Raw genomic sequence first — 21,486 nt, 5'->3', positions numbered from 1 at the left:
GCATACCTAACTCCCCCTCTTCTTGGAGGACTTTACTCAAAGTCACCTAAATGAGGCTTTCCTTGGACTAATCTAAACGTTTAACTTCATTTCACCAATGACTTTCTAATCAACATCTGCTTTCCCTCCTTTGCAATATCAGTACCTAAAATACTGTGTGTTTATTTTTCTTTTACCTTTCTTAATGTCAGACAACACATCAGAATGCAAGCTTTATTTAGGGCATTTTTTTGGCTTTTGTTTCTTTTGCATCTTTGAAACCTAGAATAGTGGTTGGCACTTATTAATAATTGAATGCTAAAAGAATAACTGAATAAAATAATTAATGTACAGGTTTGTGGGCAAATAAGTAAGTAGATGGATGGAGATAAATGCAAATGGCACAAAGTAGGCACCTGGTAATGTAATGAATTAGAAAATGGATGAATTATAAAATGGTGGCTTCTAGGATGGTGGTATTACAGGTGATTTTTACTTTATTCTTTAGGATTATCTATGTTTTATCACATTTATATGTGATGAAAGTATAAATTATTTTTCACTTGTACAGAACTTTATAAGATTTTTCCATATACCACATCTTGTTTTATCCGCAGGGTGTTACACCAAATAGATTATATTCTCATTTTACATGTGAAGAATTGATGTCAAGAGAAAATAAACTGATTATCAAAGAGCTCACAGATACCAAATAACAAAGATTGAAAAAAAAAAAGAAAAGATTGATTCTTTGGTTTATGTAAAGTGATGGGAAAATGTCAAGCAAACTGTTCCTTGAAAAAAGGAGGTTTGTATCAGAATTTTTACACATGAAGAGCTTATCAATGGTAAAAACATTAGAGAGGTCTATACTTGAGCCTGGGTTTACAGAATGCTGGACAAAGAACTAAAACAAAATTGATTCTTTTAAATTGTGTTAAAATATGCCTAACATAAAATTTACCATCTTAATCATTTCAGATATATAGTTCAGTAATATTAAGTACATTCACACAGCTGTGCAGCTATCACCACCATCCATTTCCAGAGATCTTTTTACCTACCAAAACTCTGTACCCAATAAGCAATAACTGTAGTTCCCCCCACTTCCTGTCTGCTGGCATCTACCTTTCAGCTTTCCCTCTGTTAGGAATTTGACTGTGCTAGCTACTGCATATAAGCACAGTCAGCTTTGTCCTTTTGTGATGGGGTTACATCACTTAGTATAACATCATCAAGGATCATCCATGTTGCAGTATGTCAGGATTTCCTTTCTTCTTAAGGCTGAATAACATACAACTGCATATATACAGAATGATTTGTTTAACCATTTATTTGCCAATGTGCACTTGGGTCACTTCCAACTTTTGGCTACTGTAAACAATGTCACTATGAACACTGGTATACAAATATCTGTTTGAGTCTCTGCTTCCACTCCTTTGGGATATATATCTAGAAGTGAAATTGTAGGATCATAAAGTAATTAAAAAATAATTTTTATAACAGAAATTTTGTGTACCTAATAGATATTATTGAAAAGAGCAGGTGTTTAAACCACGCTTCACTGGGCTTGAATGTAAGCACACGTCAACACACCCTTTCCAAAGTGCATTCCTAGCTTTATTTTTAGCGAGAATGGACATTTGTGTATCCTACCATCTCCTGAGTGTCTATTTACGCACTAGACTCTGGGAATTCAGTAGTGATTAAGACAAGATGTCCTTTTCATTCTAGGGGACTGGAATGCAAAAGCAGGAAGTCAAGAAACACCTGGAGTAACAGGCAAATTTGGCCTTGGAATGCGGAAGGAAGCAGGGCAAAGACTAATAGAGTTTTGGCAAGAAAATGCACTGGTCATAGCAAACACCCTCTTCCAACAACACAAGAGAAGATTCTACACATGGACATCACCAGATGGTCAACATCAAAATCAGATTGAGTATATTCTTTGCAGCCAAAGATAGAGAAGCTCTATACAGTCAACAAAAACAAGACCGGGAGCTGACTGTGGCTCAGATCATGAAATCCTTATTGCCAAATTCAGACTCAAATTGAAGAAAGTAGGGAAAACTGCTAGACCATTCAGGTATGACCTAAATCAAATCCCTTATGATTATACAATGGAAGTGAGAAATAGATTTAAGGGCCTAGATCTGACAGACAGAGTGCCTAATGAACTATGGACTGAGGTTCGTGACATTGTACAGGAGACAGGGATCAAGACCATCCCCATGGAAAAGAAATGCCAAAAAGCAAAATGGCTGTCTGGGGAGGCCTTACAAATAGCTGTGAAAAGAAGAGAGGTGAAAAGCAAAGGAGAAAAGGAAAGATATAAGCATCTGAATGCAGAGTTCCAAAGAATAGCAAGAAGAGATAAGAAAGCCTTCTTCACCAATCAATGCAAATAAATAGAGGAAAACAACAGAATGGGAAAGACTAGAGATCTCTTCAAGAAAATTAGAGATACCAAGGAAATATTTCATGCAAAGATGGGCTCGATAAAGGACAGAAATGGTATGGACCTAACAGAAGCAGAAGATATTAAGAAGAGGTGGCAAGAATACATGGAAGAACTGTACAAAAAAGATCTCCACGACCCAGATAATCATGATGATGTGACTACTAATCGAGAGCGAGACATCTTGGAATGTGAAGTCAAGTGGGCCTTATAAAGCATCACTACAAACAAAGCTATTGGAGGTGATGGAATTCCAGTAGAGCTCATTCAAATCCTGAAAGATGATGCTGTGAAAGTGCTGTACTCAATATGCCAGCAAATTTGGAAAACTCAGCAGTGGCCACAGGACTGGAAAAGGGTAGTTCATTCCAATTCCAAAGAAAGGCAATGCCAAAGAATGCTCAAACTACCACACAATTGCACTCATCTCACATGCTAGTAAAGTAATGCTCAACATTCTCCAAGCCAGGCTTCAGCAATACGTGAACCGTGAATTCCCTGATGTTCAAGCTGGTTTTAGAAAAGGCAGAGGAACCAGAGATCAAATTGCCAACATCCGCTGGATCATGGAAAAAGCAAGAGAGTTCCAGAAAAACATCTATTTCTGCTTTATTGACTATGCCAAAGCTTTTGACTGTGTGGATCATAATAAACTGTGGAAAATTCTGAAAGAGATGGGAATACCAGACCACCTGACCTGCCCCTTGAGAAATCTGTATGCAGGTCAGGAAGCAACAGTTAGAACTGAACATGGAACAACAGACTGGTTCCAAATAGGAAAAGGAATACGTCAAGGCTGTATATTGTCACCCTGCTTATTTAACTTATATGCAGAATACATCATGAGAAACGCTGGACTGGAAGAAACACAAGCTGGAATCAAGATTACCGGGAGAAATATCAAAAACCTCAGATATGCAGATGACACCATCCTTATGGCAGAAAGTGAAGAGGAGCTAAAAAGCCTCTTGATGAAAGTGAAAGAGGAGAGTGAAAAAGTTGGCTTAAAGCTCAACACTGAGAAAACTAAGATCATGGCATCCAGTCCCATCACTTCATGGGAAATAGATGGAGAAACAGTGGAAACAGTGTCAGACTTTATTTTTAGGGGCTCCAAAATCACTGCAGATGGTGACTACAGCCATGAAATTAAAAGACGCTTACTCCTTGGAAGAAAAGTTATCACCAACCTAGATAGTATATTCAAAAGCAGAGACATTACTTTGCCGACTAAGGTCCGTCTAGTCAAGGCTATGGTTTTTCCAGTGGTCATGTATGGATGTGAGAGTTGGACTGTGAAGAAGGCTGAGTGCCGAAGAGTTGATGCTTTTGAACTGTCGTCTTGGAGAAGACTCTTGAGAGTCCCTTGGACTGCAAGGAGATCCAACCAGTCCATTCTGAAGGAGATCAACCCTGGGATTTCTTTGGAAGGAATGATGCTAAAGCTGAAGCTCCAGTACTTTGGCTACCTCATGCGAAGAGTTGACTCATTGGAAAAGACTCTGATGCTGGGAGGGATTGGGGGCAGGAGGAGAAGGGGACGACCGAGGATGAGATGGCTGGATGGCATCACGGACTCGATGGACGTGAGTCTGAGTGAACTCCAGGAGATGGTGATGGACAGGGAGGCCTGGCATGCTGCAATTCATGGGGTCACAAAGAGTTGGACACGACTGAGTGACTGAACTGAACTGAACTAAGACAGATAGATGGGTAAGCCCCATCTTCATGGAGCTTACCATTTAGAGAAGGGAGGTAAAAAATATTACACAAATAATAGCAAATAACTACGTTATGACTATGACATGCACTACAATAAGAAAATACAATGTGTTGTAAGAACATTGAACTGGCTAGCCTTTGGTGTGTGGGGGTGAGGTGCACAGAGGTGCCTCCTCCAAGAATCAGGGTTTTACAATGTAAGTTGGAGTTTAGCACCCATTAATTTTCAATTTATTTTTCAGTAAACAACCAATGTTGAGCGTCATTAGATCACTCCCTCCAAATTTTATAACCATACTCCAAAGGTTCAGAATAATGTTGGCAATATTCAGATGCTCATCAGATGAATTAATTAAACTAATTAGCTTAAAGTTTAATTAAATAGTAGCTATTAACTTCATTATCCCCATAACACTGATTTTTTTTTAAGTAGTGACTTGGGATTTTACATATAATTATTTCCCTCTTTAATTTTTTTTTTTTTTACCTTCTATTGCATTGGTGTAAAGATGTTTATATCTTATGGGAAACTGTTGGAGAAGTGAGCTTTTTATTTTTTTCTTTTTGTCATTATTTTCCAGTGATTGTCAGTTTTGGTTCTTATCTATTACCAGCCAATATGTGACCAAAGTAAGACCTGGAGATGCAAAGGCCAGAGTTCCTGTAACAAAGAACAAACCTGACTGCATATTGAATTTATTTCTTTAGCTTTAACCTTTGTGCTTTTTTGCCTGTGTTTAGTCCTTTTTGCTCTGCCTCACTGCGAAAGTATGTGGTTTATAGCCTCAAAAATACAGGAGAGCCCATTCTTAAGGCTCTGACCTTGAAGATATATCGCTTTCCCACTCATACAGAGATAAAAAGTTTCATAATAGAGAATAATATCTGTCTTATTGGAGACTTATAGGAACATTGAGACCAAACCTAGGTGGACAGCTTTAGGGACAAAGGATAAAATATGTCAGCACAAGAAATATGTAACAAGCACAAATTATACACACACAAATACAGGTTGTTGAGACAGCAAGTTTTTCACTAAAAACTTAGGTTCACTTTTCGTATTATGGAGCTGCTGCTTCGAAGCAGCTTCCCAGCCTGGAGTAGCACACCCAGCCTTCTTCCATAGTCACGATCCTGTGGCTGAATTCTCATCAAGGGAACATGTATGTAAACAATGCAGGCCATTCTCAGGGAAATTTCTCTCACAATTCTTTGTACTCTCTTGCTCTCCTTTCCATGGATGGAAGCAACACGAAAGGTGATTTGGTAGGTGATTGCAATAAAAATGGCAACACTTCCTTCAGTCTGGGTTCTTAAGTAACTGTGAGGAGAAGAGCACCCACCACTTCGCCACTGTATTTCATGAGAGTAAGAAACATTTTGCTATTCACTAATATGGGATTTACCTGTTTAATATTCTAGATGTCATCTCACAGCAAAGCACTGCTGTGAAGTCATGGGAAATCAGGAATATTTTAAGTCGAGATATTACATTTTTTTGCTATAAAACATTACAGTCATTTTTGGTGTTCCAAGTGACAACTGAGTGGGCCACAATTAACAAAAAAAGAGAGAAATAAAATTTTAGAATAAAATAAATATTGTGAAAATTCAGAACGGGATTTCCCAAACTGAATGTTGTAGGTAGGTGAGAACACTGGTCAGGTTATTGCTAAACTAGAGAAATTCTGGGTTAAACAAATTATCAGGTTTCCTTATGGTGTAAGTATGTAAGTGCTCATACTTATTTATAAGCCAACATATTCCGTAAATCTCTAAGGAGCACTGAACGAAGGTGGAGTGAGTATTGTATAAGTATTGTATAAGCTTTTCCTCAACTTTGAACTCAAAATCTTTGTATTTCATAGCATTTCCTAGAATAAGCTTTTTGTGAAGCACACTTGGGAGAATACTAACACAGCACACTTTTAGTTTCGAAAAGAGTGATCACCCTCCATTGTCTTGAAGTTTCCTAGTGACTACAAGGGGGAATAGGGGACCACAGATAATATTACTGATGTTTCAGAAACCGTTTAACTGTGGAAAGGATATTACTGGGACGATGGATGAAGTCTGAATCTGGACTGTGGGTTAGATAATTGGAGCAATTTGAAGCAGCCTGTAGTTTGATTATTTTACTCTGCTTATTAAGAGGATATCTTTCTTAAGAAATACACATGAAATATTTAAGAGCAGAGGGACGTGAGTATCTTCACATTATTCTCAAACTTTTTTTAAAGCATATAGAGAGGTAGAGAGAAATGCGGTGGGAGGGAAAGGAAGAATGAGAGAGGAAAAAAAAAATTAGGAGTGATGGGTGGGAAAATCCTAAGAAACACTGCCTGAAATTTTGCTATAAATTTGGTATTTTACATGTACATGAAAACATATACATAAAGGTTTCAAAAAAAGAGTGTGAAGAGTGATGTCCTGTAGGAAGTGGGTTCAACATTCATTTTGGCTGTGCTTCATTTCAAACAGATCACATATGTTTATTTAAAATTGCCCTTCTCAGACCGGAATGCCACCAGCAGGAAAATCTGTGATTTTGAATTAAAATGGCTCTTATACCAGCTGTAGAGGTGGTATGCTGTTACAGTTTGGTGGGCAAAAAGACTGTTGCTTCTTCCATGTTATTTATTCATACAGGAGGCTTCTGCTTAAAAAATAATTCAGATTTTTATTAAAAAAATATTACTTTGCTTTGTTTATAGCAAAAATAAGACACAGTCTCTTTTATTATATATAAAGAAAGGTCATAAACAAGTTGTTAGGTTTCTATTGCTCTAGGAAGAAAATGAAAATACAGTTCAGTTCAGTTCAGTCGCTCCGTCGTGTCCAACTCTTTGCAGCCCCATGAATCGCAGCACACCAGGCCTCCCTGTCCATCACCAACTCCTGAAGTTCACTCAGACTCACGTCCATTGAGTCCGTGATGCCATCCAGCCATCTCATCTTTGGTCGTCCCCTTCTCCTCCTGCCCCCAATCCCTCCCAGCATCAGAGTCTTTTCCAATGAGTCAACTCTTCGCATGAGGTGGCCAAAGTACTGGAGCTTCAGCTTTAGCATCATTCCTTCCAAAGAAATCCCAGGGTTGATCTCCTTCAGAATGGACTGGTTGGATCTCCTTGCAGTCCAAGGGACTCTCAAGAGTCTTCTCCAACACCACAGTTCAAAAGCATCAATTCTTCGGCGCTCAGCCTTCTTTACAGTCCAACTCTCACATCCATACATGACCACTGGAAAAACCATAGCCTTGACTAGACGGACCTTAGTCCACAAAGTAATGTCTCTGCTTTTGAATATACTACCTAGGTTGGTGATAACTTTCTTCCAAGGAGTAAGCATCTTTCAATTTCATGGCTGCAGTCACCATCTGCAGTGATTTTGGAGCCCCAAAAAATAAAGTCTGACACTGTTTCCACTGTTTCCCCATCTATTTCCCATGAGGTGATGGGCCCGGATGCCATGATCTTCGTTTTCTGAATGTTGAGCTTCAAGCCAAATTTTTCGCTCTCCTCTTTCACTTTCATCAAGAGGCTCTTTAGTTCCTCTTTACTTTCTGCCATAAGGGTGGTGTCACCTCCATATCTGAGGTTATTGATATTTCTCCCGGCAATCTTGATTCCAGCTTGTGTTTCTTCCAGCCCAGCGTTTCTCATGATGTACTCTGCATAGAAGTGAAATAAGCAGGGTGACAATATACAGCCTTGACGTACTCCTTTTCCTGTTTGGAACCAGTCTGTTGTTCCATGTCCAGTTCTAACTGTTGCTTCCTGACCTGCATACAGATTTCTCAAGAGTCAGGTTAGGTGGTCTGGTATTGCTCTAGGAGGAGAATGAAAATGCAGTAGCTGCTGATCAAGAAAAGTATTCATATTTTGCTGCCAAGTCAAGGTGACTGGCAGTGATTACTCCACCAAATACTTTTGCTTTGCACTATACTTGGACGGCAGTGACTGGTGGGCTGCCATCTACGGGGTCGCACAGAGTCGGACACGACTGAAGCGACTTAGCAGCAGCAGCAGCAGCAGCATACTTGGTCATTTATCTCTTTCTCCAGAGCTTTGAAGATCTCCAAATGCCAATTATGTTATCAAGCCAGGCATGGGTGGGCCTGGTCCAAGAACCCCTTCTGTGATAGTTTCTGGGTAAGAAAGCCACTCAGAGTTCAAAAATAGATTTTAGGCTAGAGAGTGAAATGAATAATCTGAACACTGAGGTCACGGATTTGCCCTTTTGCATTAGGAACACTTTCTTCCCTCCTCAGGTCTTTGTTCCCTCTTTCTCTCGCATCGTTACTCTCCACATGGTACCATTTGCATCATAGTTACTGCTGCCACAAATAGAAATGAAAGGTCTGCTGGCACCACATCTCCTCCGCTAGTTTCTATTCAATTTCTCTAGTCCCCCTCTCAGCAAAGTACCTTGAAAGAATTATCTAAGGTCTTGGTTTCTACTTTCTCATCAATACAACACATTCTGAGTGGTTGTTCCATGCCCACGTCTACATATTGACCACTGGGGGATGTGCTCCTCTCGACAGCCACAAACATAACACAAACAAAAATATCCACAAGAGGATGACACCCCTTGGACTGACTTAACAATAGCCTACCCCTGACTGTCTGTGCTTCTTTTTACTGTTTAAATGGTTTTAGGAGGCCTGAAGTGAAGAGGTAATCTTCTGATTAAAACTGCTATACACTTATTTTCTTTTGGTGATGAAATTCTTGAATCTTAAACATTATTATTATAGTCAGAATCATGGTAATTTCTGGAAATTCAAGAAAATTTTACACATGGTGACATTCTCTAAAATTAGGCCTAATTTCTTCTGGATAATAGATGCTTTCACAAAGATGGCAAGAATTCCTGATGAATTTCCAAAGAAAAAATATGTAATAGGCTCTTGTTAAATTAATTCTTAAATGGAGTGATTTTTTTCCAAATATAAACTAGCCTTGGGCAGTCTTAACGCATTACTTACTTTTAAGTGATTAAAGGTAACTCCTACCAAATCAATAGAAGAAAAGATGCTAAAGATGAAACATTAAAACTAAAATTAGCAATAACTAAGGATAGATATAAAATAATATGAGATCATGGTTTTCTTTAAGTCCAACAGAATGATTGGAGGTTAAAGAAAAAGAAATGGGAAATTGAAAATGTAATTGGATTGGCAAATATCCTCCCTTACAGATACCTTTCAGAGCAAATTATACTCTTCTGTGAATCACCTAAAAGACATGAATGCTAACAACAATATAAATGAAGTCTCTTTTAATGTCTGGACAACTGAATGTTAATTGATTATTAACTGAATTTAAACACCAAATATGTTTAATGATTAAGAAACGTTATTCCATTACTCTGGGATGGTACAAGAAGATGCAAATGATCACATTTCTCTACATTTTATAAAATATCACCTTCCTTAGGGTATCTCAGGCAGAAACACAAGGGCAAAGAATGATACATGACTGAAATCTTTCTAGATTTCCCTAAAGGAAATAGAACAAGGACAAGCAAAAGCCCATTCAAAGATCTTTAAGCTTGAAAGAGATGCACGGAAAATTAACAGAATAAGGTTCACTACCCAAAGAGTAGTAAATCTAAGGTGTTCAGTACTCTGCCAAAATACTGAACTCTGTTTCAAAATCTTCAAAATATTTAATTCATATAAGTCAAAGTAAAGTCCCATTGTTCTGAGGTAACTAACTTAAATAGCCCTATGTTCCCTAACACATGCATTAGGAAAAAAAACTGCTACCTGAATTGATGCTTTTGAACTGTGGTATTGAAGAAGACTCTTGAGAGTCCCTTGGACTGCAAGGAGATCCAACCAGTCCATTCTGAAGGAGATCAGCCCTGGGTGCTCTTTGGAAGGAATGATGCTAAAGCTGAAGCTCCAGTACTTTGGCCACCTCATGCAAAGAGTTGACTCATTGGAAAAGACTCTGATGCTGGGAGGCACTGGGGGCAGGAGGAGAAGGGGACGACCGAGGATGAGATGGCTGGATGGCATCATGGACTCAATGGACACGCGTCTGAGTGAACTCCGGGAGTTGGTGATGGACAGGGAGACCTGGCGTGCTGCGATTCATGGGGTCGCTAAGAGTCGGACACGACGGAGCGACTGAACTGAACTGATGGACAATTTTGTATACATTTCTTGTCAGTGATGTATATACATCAATGTATAATTTGATTCCTTGAACACAGGGATTCAGTTCAGTTTAGTTCAGTCGCTCAGTCAAGTCTGATTCTTTGCAACCCCATGAATCGCAGCACGCTAGGCCTCCCTGTCCATCACCAACTCCCGGAGTTCACTCAGACTCACGTCCATTGAGTCCGTGATGCCATCCAGCCATCTCATCCTCTGTCGTCCCCTTCTCCTACTGCCCCCAATGCCTCCCAGCATCAGAGTCTTTTCCAATGAGTCAACTCTTCGCATGAGGTGGCCAAAGTACTGGAGCTTCAGCTTTAGCATCATTCCTTCCAAAGAAATCCCAGGGTTGATCTCCTTCAGAATGGACTGGTTGGATCTCCTTGCAGTCCAAGGGACTCTCAAGAGTCTTCTCCAACACCACAGTTCAAAAGCATCAATTCTTCAGCGCTCAGCCTTTTTCACAGTCCAACTCTCACATCCAATCATGACCACTGGAAAAACCATAGCCTTGACTAGATGGACCTTAGTCCGCAAAGTAATGTCTCTGCTTTTGAATATGCTATCTAGGTTGATCATAACTTTTCTTCCAAGGAGTAAGCGTCTTTTAATTTCATGGCTGCAGTCACCATCTGCAGTGATTTAGGAAAATATTAACTGTGATGATCTATACTACTATCATTACTGAGCAGCCAAAATTGAAGGGTGGAAAATTCCCGGAGCAACTGAAGACAACTTTTTGGAGAAGGTAAATCAATTGAGCCCTGACTAATAGCTTCTTAATGGACTGCAGGAAGTGGGGAGATGACAAGAACTGTCCTAAAAGTGATCCACTTTTGATAACTATAGACCATCTTTCCTCATCGCGTGACACAACTATTAAAAGATCTATCAAAGCAAACCAAGCAATTCAAATAATAGATAAACATATCATAAAGACACTACAAAATGTAAAGTCCTACTATGCCTTATCTTTTGAACAACCTTTAAAGACTGTTGCTGTTGTTTAGTCACAATGTGTCTAAATCTTTGAGACTCTATGGATTGTAGACCACTAGGTTCATCTTGGAGAAGGCAACGGCAACCCACTCCAGTATTCTTGCCTGGAGGATCCCATGGATGGAGGAGCCTGGTAGGCTCCAGTCCATGGGGTCACTAAGAGTCGGACACGACTGAGCGACTTCACTTTCACTTTTCACTTTCATGCATTGGAGAAGGCAATGGAAACCCACTCCAGTATTCTTGCCTGGAGAATCCCAGGGACAGAGGAGCCTGTTGGGCTGCCTGACGCGACTTAGCAACAGCAGCAGCAGCAGTTTGCTCAGACTCATGTCCATTGAGTTACTCATGCTATCTAACCATCTTATCCTCTGCTGCCTCCTTCTCCTTTTGCCTTCAATTGTTCCCTGCATCAGGGTCTTTTCCAGTGAATCGACTCTTTGCATGAGGTGGCCAAAGTATTGGAGTTTCAGCTTCAGCATTAGTTCTTTCAATTAATATTCATGGGGGATTTCCTTTAGGACTGACTGGTTTGGTCTTGCAGTCCAAGAACTCTCAAGAGTCCTCTCCAGCATCACAATTTGAAAGCATCAATTCTTCAGTGCTCAGCCTTCTTCATGATCCGATTCTCACATCCATGCATGACAACTAGAAAAACCACAGCTTTGACTATATGGACATTTGTTGACAAAGTGATGTCTTGGCTTTTTAAGATGGTGTCTAGGTTTGTCATAGCTCTCCTTCCAAGGAGCGAGTGTTTTTTAATTTCATGCCTGTAGTCACCCGCTGCAGTGATTTGGGAGCCCAAGAAAATAAATCTGTCACTACTTCCACTTTTTCCCCTTTTATTTGCCATGAAGTGATGGGACCAGATGCCATGATCTTCCTTTTCTGAATGTTGAGTTTCAAGCCAGCTTTTCATTTTCCTCTTTCACCCTGACCAAGAGGCTCTTTAGTTCCTCTTCATTTTTCTTCCATTAGAGTAGTATAATCTGCATATCTGAGGTTGTTGATATTTCTCCTGGCAATCTTGATTCCAGCTTGAGATTCATCCAACCCAGAATTTTGCATTGATGTACTCTGCATATAATTTGAATAAGCAGGTTGGCAATACACAGTCTTGATATACTGCTTCCGCAATTTGGAACCAGTCAGTTGTTTCATGTCCAGTTCTAACTGTTGCTTTTAAATACATATATAGGTTTCTCAGGAGACACGTAAGGTGATCTGCTACTCCAGTCTCTTTAAGAATTTTCCAGTTTGTTGTGATCCACACAGTCAAAGACTTTAGCATAATCAATGAAGCAGATGTAAAGTTGTTTTTTTTTTTTAAATCTTCTTGCTTTCTCCATGATCCAATGAATGTTGGAAATTTGGCCTCTGGTTCCTCTGCCTCTTGGAAACAGCTTGTGCATCCAGAAATTCTTCGTTCACATAATGTTGAAGCCAAGCTTGAAGGATTTTGAGCATTACCTTCCTAGTATGTGAAAGAAGTTTAATCATATAGTACTTTGAACATTCTTTGGCACTGGAAGGAAAACTGACCTTTTCCAGTCTTATGGCCACTGCTGAGTTTTCCAAATTTGCTCACAAATTGAGTGCAGCGCTTTAACAGCATTATCATTTAGGGTTTTTAAATAGCTCAGCTGGAATTTCATAACCTCCACTAGCTTTGTTTTCAGTAATGCTTTCTAAAGCCCACTTGACTTCACATTCCAGGATGTCTTGATCTAGGTGAGTGACTACACCATCGTGGTCATCCTGGTCATTAAGACATTTCTTGCATAGTTCTTCTGTGTATTCTTGCCACCTCTTCTTAATCACTTCTGCTTTTATTAGGTCCTTATCATTTCTGTCCTTTATTGTGCCCATCCTTGCATGAACTGCATTATTCCTTTAAGATGGCCTTCTTATCTCTCCTTGTTATTCTCTGAAATTCTGCTTTCAGTTGGGTGTAGCTTTCCTTTCCTCCCTTCCCTTTGGCTTCTCTTCTTTCCTTAGCTATTTGTACAACCTCCTCTGACAATCACACTGTCTACTAGAATTTCTTTTCCTTTCTTTAATAATACATTTCACCATGTTCTTTAATTTCTTTCTTTTCTATTATAATTTCAAACAATCAGCTAACCTAAGCTCAAAGAAGGCCCAGTAGAGAATATAAGTTCATCATCGTCGACACATCTATAGATGCCCAGTTTTGCCTCACAAGTCTTGAGACTTTGGCTTCCCATCGTTAATACTAGCTGTTTCATTTTCTAGTTACTAAAAGAATGAAAGAAAAGGCAGTATATTTTTATAAGGAAATATAAAACTGATAGGGTCATGAACCTGGCAGTCACCACAGAATAACTTGAATCCTTAGTCAGTGGCTACCCTAAAGTCAAAATTCAACAAATAAAAGGGAGGTAAGAATAGTCAACACATCCCTTTATCTTTTGCTTCATAAAAGTCAATGATAGACTAAACACAGGGCCCAAAGACATGGAGATCACAGGAACACCATACATCTCCCTATGTGGATGGCAAAACATTCCCTAGAGGGTGTGAAAAGTTAAGGGTACAAAAGGAGGGGCAGCCCGATTAGCAAGCCTTCCAAGTTAGGCAGAGGAATATCGTCTTCATACAGCTGGCAATCAGGAAGTGATGGCCACTTGAGGAGAGAAGCGATATAGCACATGAGAAGGATTAATTGGGCAAGGTCACAAATGCAGAGGCCAGTAGGAATTAGATGAGACTAAAGAGGGCCTGAATGATAGTGGTTGAAGTAACAGTGGAAGAGGAAGGCAAGAAAGACAGCAGAAGCATTTAAAAGGAAATCAATTTCCCCAGTACTCGGGGATACAAAATGCTGACTCAGAGTCAGCACTGCAAACGGTTCTGGAGGCACTTGTGTTGGTGACCAAGGAGGAGACAGGAATTCTGATTCCAGGCTGACATCCCTGCTTCCTTCAGGGATGTCACATACCCGATGCTTTCATATCTTTCTTCTCTCCTGTCTGTGGCTCTCATCCTGGACATACAAATGGGTTCCAAGAGGAAAACTTAACTCATGCCAAACAATGTCCCACACTTCCAGGCCTTCTCCTTTTCCATTTCTTATAAGAAATATGAAAGAAATAGTGTTTCCCTACATTTATCCTAAAACTATTTTAGTGTATAATAGTCAATTTACACTGGAAAAAAAATCCTAAAAAATTTTAAGTAAAAAAAAAAAATATATATATATATACATATATATATATACCTAGTTTTATAAAAACCAAACACCAGAAGACCATCTGTTTGAACTGATCTCCAGTGAGTTCAGTCACTCAGTTGTGCTCAACTCTGCGACCCCATGGACTATATAGCACGCCAGGCTTCCATGTCCATCACCAATTCCCAGAGCTTATTCAAACTCATGTTCATCATGTCAGTGATCCCATCCAACCATCTCATTCTCTGTTGTCCCCTTCTCCTCTGGCCTTCAATCTTTCCCAGCATCAGGGTCTTTTCAAATGAGTCAGTTCTTCGCTTTAGGTGACCAAAGTATTGGAGCTTCAGCATCAGTCCTTCCAATGAATATTCAGGATGGATTTCCTTTAGGATTGACTGGTTGGATCTTCTTTCAGTCCAAGGTGACTCTCAAGAGTCTTCTCCAATACTACAATTCAAAAGCAGCAAATTTTCATTGCTCAGCTTTCTTTATAGTCCAATTCTCATATCCGTACATGACTACTGGAAAAACCATAGCTTTGACTAGATGGACCTTTGTCACTAAAGTAATGTCTCTGCTTTTTAATATACTATCTAGGTTCATAGCTTTTCTTCCAAGGAGCAAGGGTCTTTTAACGTCATGGCTGCAATCACCATCTGCAGTGATTTTGGAGCCCCCCAAAATAAAGTCTCTCACTGTTTCCATTGTTTTCCCTTCTATTTCCCACTAAGTGATGGGACCGGATACCATGATCTTAATTTTCTGAATGTTGAGTTTTAAGCCAATTTTTTCACTCTCCTCTTTCACTTTCATCAAGAGGCTCTTTAGTTCTTCAGTTTCTGCCATAAGGGTGGTGTCATCTGCATATCTGTGGTTATTAACATTTCTCCCGGTAATCTTGATTCCAGCTTGTTCTTTATCCAGCCTGGGATTTCACATGATGTACTCTAAATGTAAATTAAATAAGCAGGGTGACAATATATAGCCTTGATGTATTCCTTTCCTGATTTAGAACCAGTCTGTTGTTCCATGTTCGGAACTATTCTCAACCCTACTTAAAATAATCTTTAGTCATGGAAATATAGGCACTGTTCTCTGTATTTAGCAGAAAGGTAAGAAAATGAATTGAACATATTTGTCGTTGTAGATTTCCTAAATAAGGGAAAAATACACTCAGGGACTAGGATAGGTTAAAAATAGAGATCTAAGCTGGTAGCCACATTTCATTAAAAAAATCTTTTTTTTTCCCTTCCGCTTGCTGTTTCCAAGTTGGAGGAAAAAAATACAATGAATCCTCTATTGGCCTCCCACTGAATCTTAGGAAATAGAGTCAAATTATTATTAAATGTATACTGGTCTGCTGATTACATTAATACTCTTATTTCTCATCACTCTTGTTTGGTCAGTTCACAAAACTTTACCCGTTCACTTTAGTTGGTTTCTGCTAATGTCATAAAATGATCTCTATTTAAGAAGTCCAAAAAAAAAAAAAAAAGCATCATGCATCCACCTGTACTCCCTCTTGGTATGTGTATGTTTCAGCCTTGGAATGTGTATGTGGATTTTGTATTGACAATCCCAGGCAGGTGACAAACAGGTTCTCATATCAACATTTACTGGAAACTTACTTTCAGATGTCACAGCATCATAATAAATGAATTAAAATGCATACTTCATTCATCAGACACCAGTGTGCAGAGAATAGTTATATGCTCTTCATGAAATATTATGCAAACTCTGAAAGCACTCTTAGACAGACAGGTTACTTCACCTCTCCAAGCCTCAGTTTGCTCATTCATTACCTTGTTATAATAGTATAACACTAAGAAGTATAATTACTTCTTAGGCTTCTTGCAAGGTACCTCTTAACTCTGTTTAGCACACAAGGCATGTTCCACATTCTTCATTAGCAATGCACATCCCTCTGTTCGAAAGTCATCCTCAATCTCATTGTCCTTGCCTCTCCCAGCAATCCTGTGTCTCACCAGCCTCTTTGCTTTTCCTGACATTGCCAACGAGGGGTCTCCTGCCATAGAGTGGTACTTCCTGAGTCCTGTTTGTAATGAATCATTATTCTCCCAAGGTCACTGAGCAGAATCTGCAATCTTAATCTTGGAGGCAGGTTTCTGGAGTGTGACTGACCTTTAAGGAAGGCGCCCTCTGAGAGCACCTGACTCAAACCATGAAATGTTGAATCATTAACAATTTAAAGCAGAAAAGAATTTAACCAAGCTAGACAACCTGTAAGCTGGGGCCATTAGGACCATTTTAGTGTTGTTCAGGCCAAACTAATGACTATGAAGAGAAGGTACCTGAAAACAAGTAGATGGATTCCACTTTACTATTTCCATTTTAAAACTCATTTGGAATTTATCTGGCGTGTCTTCCTAGATTGACCTTTTTTTCCCCACATCAATCTGTTCTAATTAGTCAAACAGTTTTTTTTTTTAATTTAAATTTTATTTTTTTACTTTACAGTACTGTATTGGTTATAGTTTTTAACCACCAAAGTCTATTAAAAATGCCTTTGCACATTGACTATTCAGATATTGTAAAACAAAAAAGCTAATGTTAGAAACAATTTTTTTTTTCAGATGACCTTCAAATATAAAGGTTCATAATGCAAACAGAAGAGTGGTATGGATAGGGGTGGTGAGGGTTGTGGGGAAGCAGGGCACAGAAACCTCTTCCAAAGGCTTCCCACAACAACAACAACTTGTGATGCTCTGAAGGTCCAATAATACATTCTGATAGCCAGTTTGGTCAACTACTAGCCCATAAATCCTGATTTAACTCAAACCCTTTATTTCACGAATGGAAATTTAACCCAGAGGAATCTAAGAGGACTGCCTTAGGCCACATTAGATACAGATCTGCCAATGGGATTTCTTGACTCCTAATCCAAAGTCCTCAGTTTCATCTTTTTAAAATTTTATTTTTATTTTTAGTTATGGTACATATGCTTTGTTGCTCTGCATCACGTGGGATCCTCCTGGATCAGGCATCAAACCCGTGTCTCTGCATTGGCATGTGGATTTTTCACCACTGAGCCACCAGGAAACCCCTCACTTTCATCTTTGATTTATTCCTGTACCCTTAGGTGGCATGAGGAAATGAAATGTCACAAATTGAAACCTCTATGGAACATCAACTAGGCTCACAGTTCTAAGCCCTGGGGGGTGGGGTTAAAGAGATCTTAATTTATAGCCTTTGTCATGAAGTGGGTAATACTCTCTTTTCTTAAGCCTAAACCCTCTCTCATACCCACAGCCATACCCCCCACACAGGCCTGAGAGTTAAAAGATATCCCAGGGAATGATCTGGTCCACCCCACTGCCTTAGATAGATGAAATGTTACTACCTTTTAAGAAATGGTGCTCCAGAGGTCTCAAAAGAAGGAGAAAATTACTGTGAGCAGCAAAGAAGCCTATCCTAATGCTTTTAAGGAGAGAGGTTTTCCCTGGAACAGACATTTCATATTGGAAAATAAGACAAAAAATCATAAATATAATTACATAAAGAATATAGTACAGACTATTCATGTGGAAGCCACTGAAGGGAAATCCCAGTTTTGGGTCAGTAAAGGTGAGTCTTAGTGTTTCTTGAGAAGCTTCTTACTAAAAAATAAAAAAAAAAAAATTAAAAAAAAAAGAATATTTCAAGTCCCAAAGAACTAAGAACAATGGTTTCTATATAAGGGTACAGATTCCACGGCCTTTCTGAAGGTCAAACTTTGCTCAGAAAAGACATGCTATTTATCCCTGGCACAACACTCATGCTGAGTCACCAAGTCCAAGTGGCACCATGAGAAACTGTTTAGTTTACAATAGCAACCATAGCAGAGTGGAACACACCAGACACTCTCTCCAGGGTGGCTCCATCACGGCCGAGCCTGCCTCTAACTTCCTGCCTGGTTGTGCTTAGAACCAGTGACCAAGGCTGCTGCACAGCAAATCCAGGGCGGGAATCGTCCACAACGTATGAGGGAGCAGTGTGGAGTGTCCAAATGACCCTCCCTCATCAGAGCTCTATGATTAAATGGTGTTCTGCATATTCACATATGCCATGAAGCTACATGATTGTTTCCATGTTAGAACTAGCATTTAATTAGACTGAGTCTTTAAAATTCATCTGAACACCCTTCATGCTTGTCTGTTTAGTGCTTTCTGTCACTGATTTTTAAATTACAATTTCTTCCTCGCTTGCCAGCAGGTTTAGAAAAAATGTGCCCTTAAGTTTGTTTTTAACATTAAGTTCACATTTCACTGATTGTCAAAGTGAAGTCTCAAGACAGCAATAGCCTTTTTTTTCTTTTGTAATTGTGCCTATCTAATATACAGAATTTTGCCAAAATTTACATCTTCCTGCCCCCATTTCTGCATGCCCTATTTACTGCTTGTGGGTCCTTGTGGATCCACAAGGATATATATGGATCTTGGATACATGATTTTAGGGATTTTTAAAAATATTTTACATTTTTTGCTTATAATTGTATTTTATAATTTCCAGAAAAAAAATTAGAAATATTTCACCTGTAAGTGGTTTTAAGGCTTACTCAGCAGTTATTTTATATCACAACTCTCTCATTTGGGGTTTTTTCATTTGTATTTAGTTTTAGTTGGCTAGATCAAACAGAGAAGATAGAAAGTATGTTTTGTGAGGCTTGAACTAGTCAGAAAGCCTCTCAGGTCCTCTAAGATAAACAACTCATCTGACTATACATTCTTGGGATTCATATTTCCCTTTGAAAATATGTAGATATTCCATTGTTTTCTGCTTTACTTTACAAGAGAATACTTTGATTAGTACAAGTTCTGTTTTTCTGTAAATTTTTTCTGTTTTTACACTGGAAAAACCTGTTTTGCCAGGATGGACTTAGATGCAGTTGTCTATTACTTTATCTGGCTCTCAATGAAACCTTTAAATATGGCTAGCTCAGAAAAACATTCCTAGATTATGTCTTTGATATGTTAGTCTTTGTTACCATCTGTTCCTTGGGAATTTCTACAGATTTTGGAAAAAAAAATTGTGTAACTCATTCTCTAGTCACTATGCAATCATCTTTATTTTCTTAGAATTTGTCACTTTTTCCCTTATTTGTTCGAGGAAAGCACTTCCTTTTGATTCTTCACTTGGCTTTTTCTCAGTATGAATCCTTTGCTGAGTCTGTAGTGGGTTTTAACTTCATTATTGGCTTTTGGTTCTCTTACAATGTCCCTTGTCATTTTCCTTGATTCTATGACCTTTTTGTCTCTTCTGACTTGTCCTTACACATTTCCATTCTTCTGCCACTGAGAAATCACAATGACCTTTCCCCATTTCACCACTACCGGTCCCTCAGGTTTCTCAACCTTTTTGTGATTTGTAAATACATCATTCACAGCAGGATGCTTTTCCTCGTGTCTTCAAGATGATGTTCCTGCTCCTTATCATGTGGTTGCCACCCACATGGGCTCCACACTGCTTCATCTACTCAAAGGGGAAGGACCTATGCGGGTGCGATGCTGCTCCTGGGTGTACCCTCTGTCCCCATGGACACTGACTGAACGTCCCTCTCACATCCACAGCTTGAACTCTGTTTAGGTATCAGCAAGGCTCTCATCTCTCACACTCTGAACAGAAGGAATTCAGGAAGGACACCTTTCAGTTTGCTTGGTCACTCACGAATCCTTGTGCTTTCTCTTGCTTAAAGAGATTTCTACATGGGAACTGCATCTCCCAAAACACATGATGCCTTGGCTTTTTCCTAATTCTGGCAGTTGTTTTGGGGGACTGTGGCCTCTCACTAGTTTGTATCTAGCTTTATGCATAAATGTGTGTGTATATATATAATTGCATGCCTATGTGTGTGTGTACATGCATATGCATGCATGTACAAGTGCATGTGTGTTCAGTCATGTCTGACCTTCTGCAACCCGATGGACTGTAGCCTGCCAGGCTCTTCTGTCCATGGGATTTTCCAGGCAAGCATACTGGAGCGGGTTGCCATTTCCAATCCTCCAGGGGAGCTTCCTGACCCAGGATTTGAACCTGTGTCTCCTGCACTGCAGGCAGATTCTTAAGCACTTGAGCCATGTATGTGTATGGGTATGCACAAATATGTGTATTATGCATGCTTGTCTACATATGTGTATTTGTGCTTATATGTATCCATTTGTGTTTTCTGTACATGCTGCTGCTGCTGCTAAGTCACTTCAGTCGTGTCCGACTCTGTGTGACCCCAGAGATGGCAGCCCACCAGACTCCCCCATCCCTGGGATTCTCCAGGCAAGAACACTGGAGTGGATTGCCATTTCCTTCTCCAATGCATGAAAGTGAAAAGTGAAAGCGAAGTCGCTCAGTTGTCTCCGACTCTTCGCAACCCCATGGACTGCAGCCCACCAGGCTTCTCCATCCATGGGATTTTCCAGGCAAAAGTACTGGAGTGGGGTGCATGTGTGTGTAAATGTGTATGTGTTTTCCCTGTGCGGTTAGACTAGTAGTCCCCGGCCTTTTCAGCAACAGGGACTGATATTGTGAAAGATGAATTTTCCATGGATGGGGGGGGGGATGGCTCAGGTGGTAATGCAATCGATGGAGAGCAATGAGGGTTGGCAGATGAAGTTTCACTCACTTGTTCACTGCTCACCTCCTGCTGTGTGGCCCATTTCCTTACAGGCCGTGGACTGGTACTGCTACCATGGGGACCCATGGGTTAGAGAACTGAAGAACAGTTTGACTGAAAATGGCAACCACAAAGAAAATAAGAGGAAATGTTCATCTTCCCAGCTGCTACTGATACTAGATTTTGCATTCAGGGCCCAAATACAAGTCAAAGTCAAAGCATCTCCTAAGAAACTTCAGCTTGGCGGCACAGGAGATACCCCATGTCCAAGGTCAGGAGCAGCGGCTGAGAGGAGATACCCCACATCCAAGGTAAGTGGCAGTGGCTGCATTTTGCTGGAGCAGCAGTGAAGAGATATC

At 39.7% G+C, this 21,486-nt stretch overlaps 1 protein-coding gene across 1 annotated transcript in view; it reads right to left on the bottom strand.

Annotated features, from left to right (window-relative positions):
* Positions 1-21,486, bottom strand: part of SGCD (sarcoglycan delta) — a 434,054-nt gene that overhangs the window by 363,256 nt on the left and 49,312 nt on the right. The gene's annotated exons all lie outside the window — the stretch shown is intronic.

This window comes from Capricornis sumatraensis, chromosome 9 (genome assembly GCF_032405125.1).
Source record: "Capricornis sumatraensis isolate serow.1 chromosome 9, serow.2, whole genome shotgun sequence".
Classification (NCBI taxonomy): Eukaryota; Metazoa; Chordata; class Mammalia; order Artiodactyla; family Bovidae; genus Capricornis; species Capricornis sumatraensis.
The sequence above is the reverse complement of the archived record's forward strand: the minus strand, read 5'-3'. Positions and strand labels throughout refer to the sequence as shown.